Here is a 16,200-nt window from a genome sequence, read left to right as displayed (position 1 = left end):
GAACCCTTATTCCTTTATGTTATCTTTTTTACTTTTTGTAACGTTAAAGTTCTTTTAAATTATGGCTGAATAGACATAACCTATCTCTTGGGTTACGACGTATAAACTCGTATACTTTTATTTATCTGGACGATTAAAACACTAAAAATTGATTTACCAAAAGTTTAAGGAACTTAGGGATTTCGTAAAAGAAACAAATTGCTTGATAACTGATAGGCACCGATCTTAGAGACCATACAAAATACATATGTTCGTTTTAGTCACATCTTTCTTAGAGCTCTTTCACTGTAAGAAAAAAACGAAAAGTTCTGTGAAACCGCTTAAATCGAATCATTAACTTTTATTGGTTTCCCGTGGCCGTTGAATCGCTCGAAGAAACCCCGTTCTGCTTCACGAGCTAGATTTCGCGAGACGTTTTTCTATCTACATGTATACATATGTAGTTACATACATAGATCACAAAGTTAGCAACGCTAAATAATTGTGTAAATAGTATAAGAATTTGCATTTAATTTAGTCGTAGTATCACTAAGCTACCGATCCATACAAACGAATGATTCTACGTTTTCGATAACATCGTACTTGATTCAGTTTGGAGTTTGAGAGCGAGACTTTATCGTCCGTCTGATTCGTCGGTAGGAAATTTTCGAAGACGAAATTGAGAATAAGATTGATTCGTCAAAGCGAATTCGGATTTCTAGGACGAAAATTGAGTAGCGTTCGCAACGTGTAAACTCGGTGTGAAAAAATTGTTGGAAATCTTGCGAGAGGGAGACTCGAGAGACCATCGCCACTCCGGTTAGGGTGATTCGCGTTTCAGTTTGCGCTCCGAGCTTCGAAGCAGGGAGGGATCCTTGACATAAATAATCAGTAGTAGAGCACCGCGGTACTGCCCTGTAACCATGGTAACAGCATCGATCGAGGCCTACTACAAAGTCGAAACCAGCTACCCTTCTCGTGCCATGCGTTTCTTTCTGTTTCCCTTCGTTTCCTTTCCTTTTCTTTACGCCCGCGTTTTTCCTCTCCCCTTTCCTTCGGCTTCCGCCTCCCTCGCGCTCGCTTTCATTCCACTTTGTCGTCGTCCCAGCCCTTCTTCCCGCAATTTTTTTTCTCCCATTTTCTCCCTCTCACTGCATTTCCTCCAATTTCCCTGTGCTCTACTTTCCCAGACTTCTTCGACCTAACCTCTTTACGCTCATGCTCATCTTACTCGACGAGTGTTCTGTATTTTCTTCTGCTTTTTAACTACAATCTTTTTCTCCGAAAAGACTGTTCAACGATTGACCATCTTGTTTATACCAAATCGCTTTCTGTTATCTTTCCAGGTGTAATATCGGGACGAACCGTATTTGCAGATATACGTATATTTTTACAACGTACTTGTACATACATACAAAAATATAGGGCGCGTCCTTAGCAAAGTCTGGTTTCAACATTGGTTCCCTCGATTGTGGATTAAGAAATAAGTCGTGCACGTTCGACAAAATAAACTGCTATCGAAGCATTGAAAAAAAGTCGCTTAGTTCTTGCTTTTGCTTGCGCGCGGCACGATTTCTCAACTTTATGCGAAAAGTGTCGTATATGCATACCGTTGATTGCACACTGTTTTCTTTCACACTCGCGCTCTGTTATCTTTCCACCAACGCAACGCGACCACCCTGTCTTTTCTTTTCACCTCATCGTTATGAAAGATAGTCGAGCTCGTTCGATCGATGTATACGTGAGAAAGAGAGACGGTTATTGAGGCTTGTGCAATCGACCTACGAATTCTCCTTTTCGTTTAAAAATGATAGTTCAGCTTTCTTATTTCGACGAATTAAATATGCGACACGCTTCTTGGGACAGAAATGATTAAATACATACCTATAGATTGCATATGGGAAATACCATTAACTTAACATTGTACTAAGATAGAGATAGCAAAGAACAATGCGGAAACCACGTAACCAACGCGATAATTCGGTTGGTTAATGCGTTTCCATCAAAGCATTGTCATCTAGAACGTGTTTAGGTCAGTACGGTTGCCGTTCACTCGTTGAACGAAACCTTCGTTTCCTCGGAGTTACACGAAACTGCTTTTAGACATAACGAGGCGCATCGGTGCACTCGTGACCCTGATTGACGAAAGCGTTCCCAGAACGCCAACGGGCCACCGATGCCGTCGCTTTTATCTATTTTTATCTATCGCGGTACTTCTCGGAACTTCGCATCCGATGCTCTACGAAGAAAACCTAGTCGCGACCGCGAATATCTTACAAGTCAGGTTGGAAGATTGCGAAACGCACGCGACAATCGGAAAACTCGAAAGAGATCGCCTATGGAGGATTCCCAAGCGATACGTTCCTTATCGTATTGATGATATACGCATTCAGCCGATTCATGGTTTCCTTGATAAATTTACCGGCCGGCTATTCATTCCCGATACCATGGACCAGATAAAACTGTCTGGAACGATAAATTACGTTATTTCAGGTACGTTAATGGTTACGGTTACCGTTGTCAGAAAGTTGCTTTCGGTTTGATCTAAGACTTGAACGTCACGTTTAATTTTTAACTTGCTCTCTAATTCGTACGCGTTCCGCATCGAAATGAAAACCGAGCAATACCGTTTATCCAATAGCTATCGTTCGTGCAGCTATCGCAGACGATAGAATTCACGGTATATACGAATTAAAAATCGATTCACGTTGTCGCGAAAGTGTCGAACGGCGCGCGAGGCAAAAGATAAAACGTGTGTAAAATAGAAGGTAACGCTGCTCGATCAAGGGAACACGAAAATCCTGATAGGACGGGCAATAGTAACGGTACCAGGTGGCACGAACAACGGCGAGCTGCCGAGACGTGGGAAAAAAATCGGAAAAAACGATTCGACACGATCCGCGAGTCGGCGTTCGTGCACGGAACTCGCGACGAAGCCGCTCGCGGCGCGTTTCAAGGCTGAACCATCTCTTCTCTGCACTCTACCTACACTCTACGTTCTACACTCTTTTCGTCCTCGCCAAAGACGAAGCATCTTCTCCGTTCCCCTAACCTCTCGCGCTCGCCATCTCTCTCTCCTTCTTCCTCTCTCTGGATCTATCGGTACGTCCGCACGTCCGTTCGTCTTGCTCGGTTCGTTTCCTCTGTGTCGTTCGTTTCTCCCCGTTCCTCTTCGTGCACGTTCGTGCACGTTCGACCATGCTCGTCCGTGTTCGTGAGTCGCGCCACGACAGTACTATCCTATCGCATGACTCTGCAGCGTTACGCAACTAACAGAAGGCTAGATAGGCGACGCAAGCCGCGGGGGTTGGTTGCCGTAGAGCTGGAGGAGCGCGCATGATCGCCCTACAACAGTGGTACTCACCGAGCTATGCTCAACTCTTTCGCTGCCATGCCGATCAAATTCTCGAAAGTTTGCTCGTGCCACGGTCAAAGGGATTCTTCGAATATCGTTTCTCCTCCGTGTGTAGATCGCACGAACGAACGATCATGGAATGTGCACGCAATATGCGTTAACCACAGTTGGTAACAGTTGGTTTTTCCACTTAGAAATCGGTGTCGTTTGAGACAACGTACGCGCGCGCCTTTCTCGCTGGATCTTGGATATTTCCACTTGCTCGACCAATTGCTTTCCGCAACGACGCCTTCTCCCTCAGTCGGTTCTTCCTACGAAACCAATGCCTTTCCGATGTGCATACTTGAATTTTAAATTACCTATATACTTCGAAGGACGGTCGTTAGTCGAACGAATATTCAAAATGTTATACTTAATTATTTATTCGGTACGTTTACTATCTAATTTCAAATCGAAGACAATGGAAATCGCATACCGTGAAAGTCTTTGCGTTCCACTTCCATGAACGTCAAATCGTATTTTAGTATCAACGAGTGTCTCATTTCGCAGAAAACGCTGACTCTTATTGTTACTAACGCGACGGATTAAGACGTAGAGTAGTAACGGATAATTTTCGCGGTGAGTACCACTGTGTTACGCTACCTTCAGAGGCGGGTGTATATACACGCGAATTCAATATACATACATACATATATTCCCATGGAATACGGCGCGCGTAGTCGTGTCGTATCTATTTGGAATCGTATTAATTTATGATCACAAAATCAGCAAACGTAATTGTAAGCGTGGTCTCGTCGTTCTAATGTATGTACTTACGCATGTACTCCTATCTACTTAATGCGTATGTAAGTATGTGCTTGTAGTAAGTATGTAGTAAGTATGTACTTGCATTATGGCAGCAGCGCTATGTCAAGACGTCTTTGTGCGAACAATTCGACTATTTTTCTGTCCAAGGTCACCCGTCTTTTTCAATAGCGAACAATTTCTTCTGTCGATGATTTGTTCCTTGATTTTGAGATATATTTATTACCCATACGTACACCGAGACAAGTAACAAATATAGAAAATTAGAATTTTTCTTCCCAAACGGTAAGAAGATCGAATGGAAAATTTTTTATAGCAGAAATCGGTGGTGATCTTGATCTTATGTTCTTCGCGCATCCTGTTACAATGCGATAAGAATCTTTTTTGCTTATCGTGCTCGAAGGTAGTGGCTTAAGCAAGTTCTAATCGGACGAACGATTCAAAAACAAACCAGCAACTCAGCACAGCGAAATTTATCTGATAAAATTATACACTCAGATTTATTTACCGACAATATACCTATACAAGTAAGTAATATTTCAGCGTTATTTTCGATTCATCGCACGGGAAGTTCGTACACACGTATACTTACCTATATGCTACACGCAACATTTTGAGAATCGCTTGTCCGATCACGACGTAAAAACAGCTTGAGCGTTCAGCGGCGTTAAAAGAACGAAATATCGCTAAGTCTATCTTGCGATTACGTAAGAATCACCAGAGAGTACTGCCTGTGTATATTTACGCGTGTGTATATGTGTGTACGCATTCACGTCCAAACAGAGAATTAGTCCGAAAAGGTCCGACGTGGCCGAAGCAAAATCGTACAAAAATCTCACCGCGTCTCGGTCGCTGAAATATCTTCGTAACGAAAAAATACTCACCGTAAATATATATGCTCATAGTCACATCAACGCAATTCCTACCTTTAAAAATCAAATGAACGACGTGCGTCGTATTTTTAAAACATTTAGAATTTCAAATATTGAAATTGAAAATTAAAAAACTTAAGAGCCACGTCATTTCGCTAACGTGTAATACAGGTTCCCAACGTACGTGTATCATATTTGTTTGCTGTAAGAAAACAAAATATCCTTATCGATAAGTATAGATCCTCAAGAGTAATCATTGTTTAACGAGTTTTCACCAAGGACGAGTACTCGAGGCGAAGATTCCTCTCAGACACGTCGAATAGTATGCAAAACCAAAGACCAAACGTTCTCGCGTGAAGCGACGAAATGCCGACGTATATACGGTATTTAAGAGACGACTAGAATCAGGCGTGTTTCAAGAAATAAGCGTTTTTAGCGGAATTGCCGCGGTAATGGGGAGGCAGGGTTAACGAAGTCGATGCGCGTTTAATATCGGCTAGGAAGTTGGTCGGAGGACGGAGGAAGAAAAACCGAAAGGTAGAATAATTACGAGGAATAGGCAGCGAGAGAAATTCGTTCCCATCGATGCTCGTTAAAAGAGAGCCCGAGCTGCGTTGCTCGAAGGCCGCTGCTGCCCTCTAAAATTAACGATGATCCAACCGGTGCGCGGATTCACTAGGGCGAAAGTCCGCTTCCTCTGAAAGGGTCCGCGCTTCCGTGTAGCGGCAGATTCGCAGCTTAAAACGTTCGTTACGAACGCTCGCGGGTCGGCCTATTCCTGCACCTGCCATCCTCCCGGAGAATACGCGAATGTTTTCACAGTCGATGACGTAATGCATCGTTTTTACCTTGCAAACCCATGCCTTTACGAAAACTGTCAGGTATATAGGTTAGGAAACTCGGAAGTAACAATACGTCTTTCAACGCGATCCGATGTGTTTCATCTTGGAGAAGATAGAAATCGTTGTTAGGATTTTTGCTACGAGATTCAATCGAAACCGAAGACACTGGTCTTAGCAGCAGAATGCAGAGAACAATCGAGAATGAGGAAAATAAATGTTTCCAGCAATTTCTGCGAGGAAGATCTCGGAAGTACGAGTGAGCCGTAATTACACCGGATTGCAATAACGATAGGAGGTTTCCTACGCTACGATTTCAAGTCCCGTGTCAAGGGGGTCAGAAAGTGTTTTCGACGCAACAACGTAGTCGCCCAATTTCTCGCAGGTGTTTTGTCGTGATTCAGATATTAATGCTCGAAGCGAATCTCAAATCTAACCTCAACCTAACCCTAATCTCCACAGACGGTATCGTTTCAGGCGTTCTAAGACGAAGTTTTCTTTAAAGTATGTACAGATACGCACACGCAGGAGAAACGAAAGAAGAAGCAGAAGAAGAAGAAGAAGAAGAAGAAGAAGAAGAAGAAGAAGAAGAAGAAAGAGTTTCGATGACATGCACCAACTGCCGTGGCATCGTTGAACGAAAGAATATTCTAGCTAGATCGGTGTACCATTTCTGATTGGCGAGGCACGGTGATAAGGGTGCGATAAAATAGCGGGTGGTCGATCGGTGAAAAGAAAGGAGCGAGCAGTAGGCCAGCAGACTCCCGACGATTAGGCTTGCGCGGTATGACGGCCGAGTCGTTCGACCTAGTTCGTAAAATAACGCGACGGAGGCGTACTTACCGAAATGTAGGACAACGGTATTCACGCGCAGGAAGCAGCGCAATTATGGATACGCGAGAGAACGCGAGCGGTCGCGCACGCGTGATTCTAACCTCCACAATTGCGCCTCCTGACGCGACGCGACGGCACTCTCGTTATGGAAAAATACGGTTGCAACGCTGCACGACGGACAACCAACAGGTCCATCCGCATACCCTGAAATTTTCATGGCTCGATCAGCCAGATAAATGTGTCTGTTCGTCTTCGAAACGATCTTCGGGACGCTTGACGATCTCTTCCTCTTTTATTATTCGCGTTTCCGTGCATCGAGATGCTCGTTCGATTCGTATTTTGTAGGTACGTTACGTGCATTATGTGAGGGTCGAAGGTAAAGAAATACGCGTGCAAGGAAGAATTTGGCCTCGAAAATACAAAGCACGGCGGATGCGAACATTGAGAGGAGAAGGAGGAGGAAAAAGGTAGCGGAGAAAACGCCGCGGTTAGCGAGGAGCGAGGAACGCGACCCTAATATTTAGCTCTGCGGAGATGAACGTTAAAGTTGATCCAGTAAATTTACGCGTCCGTTTCATAGATGCACTGGCCCAGTTTGCAGCGGCTATGAAAGCAAGGGATATTGCGAAGGGGGTTGGAGAGAGGGCGTGATATCTGTGTCACGGCACAAGCGCCGTACTCCGGCCGAGTACGATTCATAGCTATGTTGTTGGCCCGCTTAGAAACCGCGCGACCATCGGCGGAATGCTGCATCATCGACGATACGCGTCGTTCGTCTCGATATTACTGTTCCTGCCTCGATTCTTCCGGATCGAACGTTTCCTTCGCAAGATTAATCGAGTCGAAGAACGAAAGGAGGAAGTTCTCGGCCTTGACAGTACACGATGAATCGCCCTAGGTTTGCCTCGTCGTCCACGCCGCTGATCAATAAATAACTAGATATCGTTACATTTCATCGTTGGTAGACCTGCTAATCAACCGGATTGCCTACCGACGCGTAGTCGATGAACAAATTCGAGCTTTCCCTTCGAAACAGATCTGTCGAGTCGACTTAAATTTTCGAAGTTAAATCGACCGCCTGGAATATCGCAGATGGCACAGCGAAACGATTCGCTTCGATCTTTCGGAAGAGCGTCTAACCTCGGTGAGAAAAAATTCGGTCGATGGATCTCTGGAAATCTGTTTCTCTGTGTCGATTCATCTGTTCGACCCTGCCACGATAACTCGCTCTCTAGTGGAGCGCTTACGTAAGAAAGCCGTACCTACCTTCCAACCCACCTCCTGGCTATTCAAGGGATCAAGGCAAACCGGTAGGCCGGCAGCCTAGCAGGCAAGCAGCCAGGCAGGCCAGGAGAATCGAGCAACCAGAGAGCAGCTAGAGAGGAGGCTGGCTGGCAAGCAGGCAAACTAAGATGCAGGTAGGTAAGTAAGTAAGTAGGTAGGTGGGCACATGCGAGCGCGCGTGCGCGTCCACATACCCTTTGATAAACCTGCCAAATGGATAGACTCTGCAACAACGGAAATACCTCTGTCCCTCCTCCGACACCAGTGCGCCCTCTCCTCTACTATCTTTTACATTTCCTGCTCCACCTCCTTTCGGTCGATTCAAGACTATATTACTCGTGCGTCGTCGATCCCAAAACGGCCGGTTATTTCGTTAGTTACATCGATCAGCGAATGATTTTTTTTTCTTTTCTTTTCAGAAAATCTTAGAAAACAGCGTTCAAGTATCCTTGAAATTTCTGCTTACCAACGATGAAGCAGCGCCGCTCGTTAGTCCAGCGCTATTTTTCTTTTCTTCCTCTTCCAACTCCTCGGTTCTTAAAAATTCTATCTCACACGCACGATAATCGCGCCATTATAGCACGCATTACGTAACCCGCCTCGGTTTCCGAGGATAACGAGCAATCCCGGCGAGAGAAGCCGGAGATGTAATTGAAAGACAGGTGAAGACGCACAGCTCGTAGGGGTGCTAATGAGGGGATATCTCGGCGGCATCGCTTGAGGGAAGTTGTTTGCGAAATAAATGACGCAGGTACTATCGTACTTGGAAAATATCGCGCGTGAATATTCGTCTCGTACCATGGGAGCAATATCGAAAAAAACTCGGACGATATAGAAAAAGGAGAAGAGAAACGAATGTATCGTCTACGTCGAATGTACAGGTGCAACTTGCACGTGTGGAAACGTACTTGCTATTAAACACGGTTGTAATTTACGCGAGGCAGAAACAGTAATTTCTTTCCGTTTGCCGTTCATTAAAAAAAAGGACACCGGTTGGTTGCAGTTGAATGAATGAATCCATACATATTATTTATCGTTCGATTCGTAGTGCGTATACCGGATAGCGCTGTAAGCCAGTTAACATATCGTGATGGTAGATGGAGGGACTGTTTATCGGGAAACATTTTAGTGGCTATAGCGAGTAAATTGTGCCGTTGTTCCGCGAAATCAAGTTGCTCGACATTTATTGTCTCATTTTCGCGGAACGAGCAACCTGGTAGAGGAAATAACGTTGTCTAAATTTAGATGTATCTGCGAGAAATTTCCTCGTATGATGTTTAGAGAGATAGTCGCCGTGAAATTTTACAAGGCTACGTTCCACTAGATCGCGTGAGCATTATTTGTCCGACCATTGATTACGCGAGCGTTGCATCTTTCCGTTTGGCGCCACTATCTTCGTACTCGGACTTGGCGATACACTTTGCCAATTACTTATCTTTCGAGTATTAGCGAGCGTAAATCCTGTTCTCTTTTGTCAGAGTGCAGAACTTGGTACATACAGACACACTCACGTTTGCCGCTGTAGTGGAGTTTGCAGAGCGTATCAGAATGTACAGAGGCGGCAAGTTTACACGTACGAGAACGAGAACTTCGGCGGTAGAACGTCGGCCAGTAATTAGGCCAGTGAAACAGGTCGATCGATTTTGTCCCGAAAAAGCTCACGCTCCAAAAACCTATTTAGTTCTAGACAAGAGGAGTGGGGGGAGGAGGGCTCGCGATACGTCTCGCTGACTCAGCCCGCTTCTCTGCGCACACGTATTTCTTTCGATAGCCTGTCGTGTTCCTTTGAATTCCATAATTGTTCGTTACGCGTAACAGACGTATCCGTTTGTCCGTTAAGTTCCTTCAACAGCTGCCATGTCCCATATTTGTAAGAGAATCTCGTGAAAAAAAAGCGAGAGATCGATAACGCTGATAAACGTCTTCTTCCATATCTAATAAATATAACGAACGTCGGACATTACAGGCTACATATTCCAAACGAAAGTAACATCGAAAAAATATAAGAAATCGTGAACGCTTCGAATTGAAAACTTGGAAACGAAGTCTAGACGGAAAGGAGAATTTCGTAGACCTAACGAAGATGGATAGAAGGTGGTACTTTCCATCGTTTTGCGAAAATAACGTGTCACGTAACGGAAAACGAGGAAGGTCGATTAAGAAAGACTACACCAAGAAGCTAACGAGCGACGTGATTGCGCAATTTCCGGAAAGAAACAATCGCAGCGAGGGAGCTACGATTTTTCTTCAAGGAGCAGAATGGCATTCGTCCTTGAAGCGCCCTTGATACTGGCTGTGGAAGCTAAATCGGCCGATGGAAAGCCGTCGGGTTTGGCGAGTGTAGGGCGTGGTCTAGCGAGGCACCCGGTGACCTCCTAGCCAGCTAGGCGGCCATCTTTGAGCATCGAGTCGTCCGGGCGTGCTGCGAGGGTGAAAGTTGGGGTGGGTTTTCGGTGAGGATAGAAGCACGAACAGGCTGCTTCGTAAAATCCTCTCTCCACTGCGTGGCCTCGCTTCGTCAAAGGAGACGCCCTCTCCCACGCCTCGCAACACTTCCTTCTCTTTGCTCTCTTCTCCCTCGTTCTTTCTCTCCCCACCGGAAGTCCTCGCTTTCGTTTTCCTTTTCCTCCGTTGCTTCGTTTCGCGCCGCTTCGATCACTCATCTCGTCTCTTCAAATGCTTTTGCTTCTGCGTAGATACCATTTTTATTGTACGACTATCGTTTCGAGGAACGTTTCATCTGTTTAAACAATTAGAAGGTGGTGCCGATTTTTCAACTTTCCGAGGAAACATCTTTGCCGATATACCATCCGGTTTATCGTACTTTTCACTGTATCAAAGTAGAGATCTCTGTTTCAGCTGTTTTCAACATATTTTCTCGAGTTTACGAAGATACGAAGTTGGGGATAAATCGAATCGAGATTTATATGTTTCTATACGATTGGATACGATGGTTCACGCGAGAAGAGTTTCGTATTCGCAGAAGCGGGATCGAAAAATAATTTACCCGTAGAATTGTCGCTTGTATAGGTATCGTATCGTACACAGTCGCAGCTTGACGATAAAGCCAGGATCTAGTCCCAGGAAAACGCAACGGAACAGCAGGAAAGGATTTTATTTCTGCTGAGTTCGAGAGACAAGCTATATATCGCGATATATCGACGATATTTAAAATTTAGCTGACCCATGAAAAATGTATGAACTTCGGTACGGACAATCGTAAAGTTACACGGTCGATACACGGTCACGAGGATAAATGTAATCGTCCGGATAAAACGTTACAGAGCTTGGCAACCTTTGACGTAGCGATACGTATTTCGTTTGACGTTCGTAAATATCGTGACGCTAAAAGGTAAGACATTTTTCCTTCGCTTCTCCCTTTCTCTTCCTCATTTCTGTTCGCGGCATAGGTAGAAAATGTTTCGCGCCTACGATGACGCCCAATGGACGGAAAACGCAGACATTTTTCGAGTGTCTTAAAACAGGATACGTATCCCGATAGCATGTTAACGGTTTGATATAATTGTGGTTATACAACGCGTTATCGAATTTCCGACGATAACCGTACCCTCACTATTTTTCTGTTTCTCTTTCTTCTTGAGCCATTCTTTCTTCTTTTTTTTTTTTTTTTTTTTTTTTCTTGCCACTGCCGTTCTATGCATTGTCGGTATTCTACTGACGCACTTCCGGAAAAGTTCCTGCAACGTAAATTCCGATGAACCGTACTGCGAAAGCTCGATGCACGGCGAACCTCAGCGCACGTAGAAGCATGGAAATGTATACTGGCATTCCTCGATGAGTAAAATACGAGGAAACCGATTTCTCCGATAGAAACGTTATCGAAATGCAAAATCCAACGATAGGCGGACGATAGCAGAAAGAACTCTAGAAAAATCGCATGTAACGCGTCACGTTTACGTTATAATTCTTTATGCGCTCGATCATTGTTTCAGTGTCGTAGAAACTTAGCCTGCTTTCCTCGATGGTTGCTTACTTGTAGAAGAAGCATCTTCCAGTTTTGAGCGACTATATCTCGTTACGACACTTTTAGAAAGCACACTTTTGTGAACGAGGCTGGTTAGGTCGGTCTTTCTTGCGTAACGTCAATTTTACGGGTGCGTGCACGATCATTAAAATTCAAGTTCGCTCCGGGTAACGCTCGTTTCAGGTAATCAAAATAGAAATTTCGCGTGGGTTTAATCGCCTCGGATAATCCCACAGCGACAGCTTATACAAACTTCGAAGTAGCGATGGTTCGAATTTAACTTTCGACTTAGCTGCTTTAAAATTATGCGCGTGATTCGAGTCAAAAGGAACTTGGACGTGTAACTTTCTATTTCTGGGCATGTCTTTCGTTTTCGTAACGAAACAACGTCCAAATCGTTAAAAATCGCAGTGACGAGGCGTGGAAACGGATTGGAAACGACGATTTGGTAACGGAAGATGCGGTAGCCGATTTTCGTGCAACTTTGTAAAGCGGTAGTTTGTGTAGCGTATTGTAAAGAATCCGTAGCTTTCTGTTCTTTTTCGCTTGTTCAAGGCCTGGTTGCCTGGTCTACCCCACCGCTGAATTCTCATACTTATATCACATCACGGTTTCGTTCTCCTCTCCCCCCTCTGTAAGTTTTCTACGTAGAAAGACCTCGGTCGTTCTCTCTTCGCTGTTCTTCCATTCTCCGTTCCTCCCACTTGCTCTTTAGCCGCCCAGGACTTCTGTGTATCTAGCGTTGGTCGTTCGATTCTGCCTCTTAATTTCTCCAACAACTTGTATCTGATATCATTCGTAAGATCAATCGAGAACTGTACAAATGTTTCGCTTTCTACTTATATACGAACGAATAAACGTAATTTACCGTACGAATTACAATGAACGAGACGCGTTATATAATTTCTTTCCATGTGGTTACAGCTCGATAGATTTATCACTTTCTACCAAGGTTGCGCACTACGTTTATTCAAATTTACTACACGTCGCTGTTTAAACTAATTGAGAACTTGTACCGTTCCGTGTGGCGGAAAAAATTCGAAGCGTCTCGAGGCCATCGCTAGCCATGTCTTCCTTTTCATTCTCGACCCCCCTCCTGTCCGCCACGCAACACACTCTCCGTCTTTACCCGCTCTTCGTGATGATCCACGATCTTTACGGATGCCCCTTTCCCCGCCGTTCAACCGTTTCGCAATGATGTCATCCACAACATTGGCGCAGGCAACGAGAATTTTCAAACGACGGAAAGTAGAAAATGAAGTCTGACGCCTCGACGATGTCGCTATGGAACGAGTGCTTTTTATGTATATTCCACATATGTATATAGATAAACAGATGTGCGACTATCGTAAACGTTTCGCCTAAAAATTGTGGCAGTTAAGGCCAGTTGGCGTACATAACGAGTAGCGTGGAATTTTCATCGCTGGTGTTATAGAACGTGCGGATGATGCAGCGAGGACGGAACTCGTATTTAGCGGATTAAGTCGAAACCCGAAGAAGACGAGCCAAGTCACTAGCCGGCATTGTTTCGGATTATGTATTTGATGCGCGTAAAGAGCTTTAATCCTTTACCGAAGCAGTTAACAAGATTATCAAGGCGAGGGTATAAACGTTCTAGAAATCTTTATAACCTTTTACCATGTTGATACGTGAGTTACATAAAAAAATGTTAGCCGCAGATTGAATTAGAGTGGTGTGGTCTTTTAAAAGAAGCAAATAAAGTTTTCTGATTATATATATATATGTTTATTCTTAATATTCTCACAGAAGATTCAAGTTTATAAAACTAACGCTTTATTACAAAAAACAACTCTTTTCTGTCTTACGTGTGCATGCATAGAACATCTTACTTTACATGTTCATATATATGTACATATATTTATCATAAATTGTATTGCTTATAATAATAATCTGTATACGCCTACAGATATAAATATAAACAAGCAATTACATACGCGTATATACAGTCGTATTACTTCCGGTAGAATCGCTATATTTAATAACAAGCGAATGATATTAGACAAATTCGGTACTTTGCCAATATCGAGATGCACTACGGGTTTGTGAATAAAAATGCTCGTTATGAGATTGAAAATTGTAGAAATTAATAGAAATAGCAATAAATCGGGAAGTTCAATTATTCGAACGACTTTAATTGTTTCCTCGGACTCAGGTAGAACAGCAACGCTATAGGCCATGGCGAAGCGGATTCGAGGCCAACGAGTAAAATTAGATAGCGCGTGAATGGAATTCGAGCCAATCGAGCAATCCCAAATGGAAATGGAAACGTTTCGGTTACTATACAAAAGATGGCCGCAATGCGGTGGCGTCTATAAAATGGCGGTTGTTGACCACCCGCCACTTGTGTTTTTGCATGGGTTTTAACCAATACTTACGGCTTAGGATTCTTGCCACCCAAGGCCATTTCCCAGTTCCTTTTACGACCCTCCGAAATCGACCAATGAAATTATGTACCTCCTTCCGCTACCATGTCCGAAACGAACCAATCATGCTCGAGTTATGCTAAAGTGATAATAACCGAGTGATCGAACGAGAGCAAAAGTTTTTTTGAACGTTTTGTAAAAGAAGGAAAGAAGGTTCAAGTGCAAACATTTAAAGATTTATAATGCGCATTGTTCGGTAGTAGCAATGATTCAATGTTGATGGTACTGGAAGAAGGAACAAATCTGGTAAATATTACGAGATCGGTACAAAATACATATCGATACTACAATCTCGATAGCGGTACGTGCGTACAAAGTAGCACAAGGCAAGCCAGTCCCACTTCCCTTTCCTCCTTGCATGTACGTGCGCGCACGGTATATCTCGTTCGTTCCATCATCGTCTCCTACCTGTTCGTTCTTCCTAAGGAGTGGTAACTTTCCAAATTTTTCGCTTGTATATACATACTCTTTTTACGTGAAAATCGTGACAAGATATGCGATAGCCGTCTAAACAATACTCATCCAATAAAAACATCGTCAACACTTTTTTCTTTCATAACGTTCAAGAAAATGACTCATTTTAAAATGCAATGAAACAAAATGTTTGTTTATCTACGCAAGACAATTAAACGTTCAAACTATTTTCTATGATTTTTCATACGAGAACTGCACCTTTGAAATCTTTTTAAACAATTATTGCATCGTACCATTAAAAATATGCATCCAACGAATTTCTCAAAAATAAAAGAAATAATCGGTACGAGGGAGCAATAAACTTGATCAACTTGCGAAAAAGCATCCATAAAGAGTTAAAAAAGGTACGCTCTTATCCACTTATTATGTATATGAAAAATGACAACGCAGAGCTTTACGAAGAAAGAAAAAATGTAAGCCCATAATCACCAGCAGCAATACGGTACGCGATACGAGGCCAACGGTGTTTGCTAAGTTACGAAAGTAAGCGGTTTTAGAAAGTACAGAAGGCTCGAGGTGAACGGCGCTCTAACGGCAGGGATATTGCACAGCAATTACAAAGTGGCTTTGCAACGACGATCGAGAGCGCGTTACTCAGCTGCTACGTAAGACAATTCGACGAAGCAGGTGTACCCACCATTCGATTTACCACATATTCGTCTAAATCCTACCGTTAAGAGAACGTGCGTGATTTTAAGCGCTACAATATTTTACAAAATTGTCAATCAAACGAAAAGAACTAAAGAAACGGCTCGAACGAATGGAAATCGAAAATGAAATGTCGAAAAATATTATCATAGACTCCTCCCCGCTCCTTCGTACGGATGAACGCGATTTTACGAATGAAATTTTCCGGCCGACGGATGTGCACTGTACTTTACGCTTCAAATGAGCGGAAGGCTAATTTGCTTACGCTCGTGGCTGCGTTAGACTATACACGCAACTGAAAAAATACAGAACGATGGATAGGAACGACGATATGCTTGAAGAATGGTCAGTACTCGCACAGTGTTTTCCATGATCCCAGAGCCTCTTTAACAAAGTACATTACAGCTGGGGGAACACGGTTTTCACTGCTGAGCCCACGAAACCAATGAATAATCCCACGCACGTATGCAGAATCTTCGTCCTTTTCCTGCAGCATACCGTATCGTTTCCGAAATCTTAAAAAGTATATAAAGGTACGAAAGGAGAAAGTAACGTGATATCTTCTTGTAAAAGTGGAGCGTGTTCGATTGACGTTGATAGAGATGTGTCGCGAGGTCGATAGGAGAGAGAAAAAGACTGACTATCGTAGCACAGAGAGCCAAGCCAGTTTCTCACCCCCACT

At 43.6% G+C, this 16,200-nt stretch overlaps 2 long non-coding RNA genes across 2 annotated transcripts; one reads left to right on the top strand and one right to left on the bottom strand.

Annotated features, from left to right (window-relative positions):
* Window positions 1-11,066: 11,066 nt before the first annotated feature.
* Window positions 11,067-12,006, bottom strand: LOC132916724 (uncharacterized). The gene is made up of 2 exons (XR_009660176.1): window positions 11,886-12,006; window positions 11,067-11,665 (listed from the first exon to the last, which is right to left on the bottom strand). It is a non-coding gene; the product is annotated as an uncharacterized LOC132916724 (long non-coding RNA).
* A 647-nt stretch (window positions 12,007-12,653) lies between these two features.
* LOC132916723 (uncharacterized) lies at window positions 12,654-13,687 on the top strand. The gene is made up of 2 exons (XR_009660175.1): window positions 12,654-12,750; window positions 12,877-13,687. It is a non-coding gene; the product is annotated as an uncharacterized LOC132916723 (long non-coding RNA).
* Window positions 13,688-16,200: the final 2,513 nt, after the last annotated feature.

This window comes from Bombus pascuorum, chromosome 2 (assembly GCF_905332965.1).
Source record: "Bombus pascuorum chromosome 2, iyBomPasc1.1, whole genome shotgun sequence".
Classification (NCBI taxonomy): Eukaryota; Metazoa; Arthropoda; class Insecta; order Hymenoptera; family Apidae; genus Bombus; species Bombus pascuorum.
Note: the sequence above shows the minus strand (reverse complement) of the source record. Positions and strands in the feature narration are given on the sequence as shown.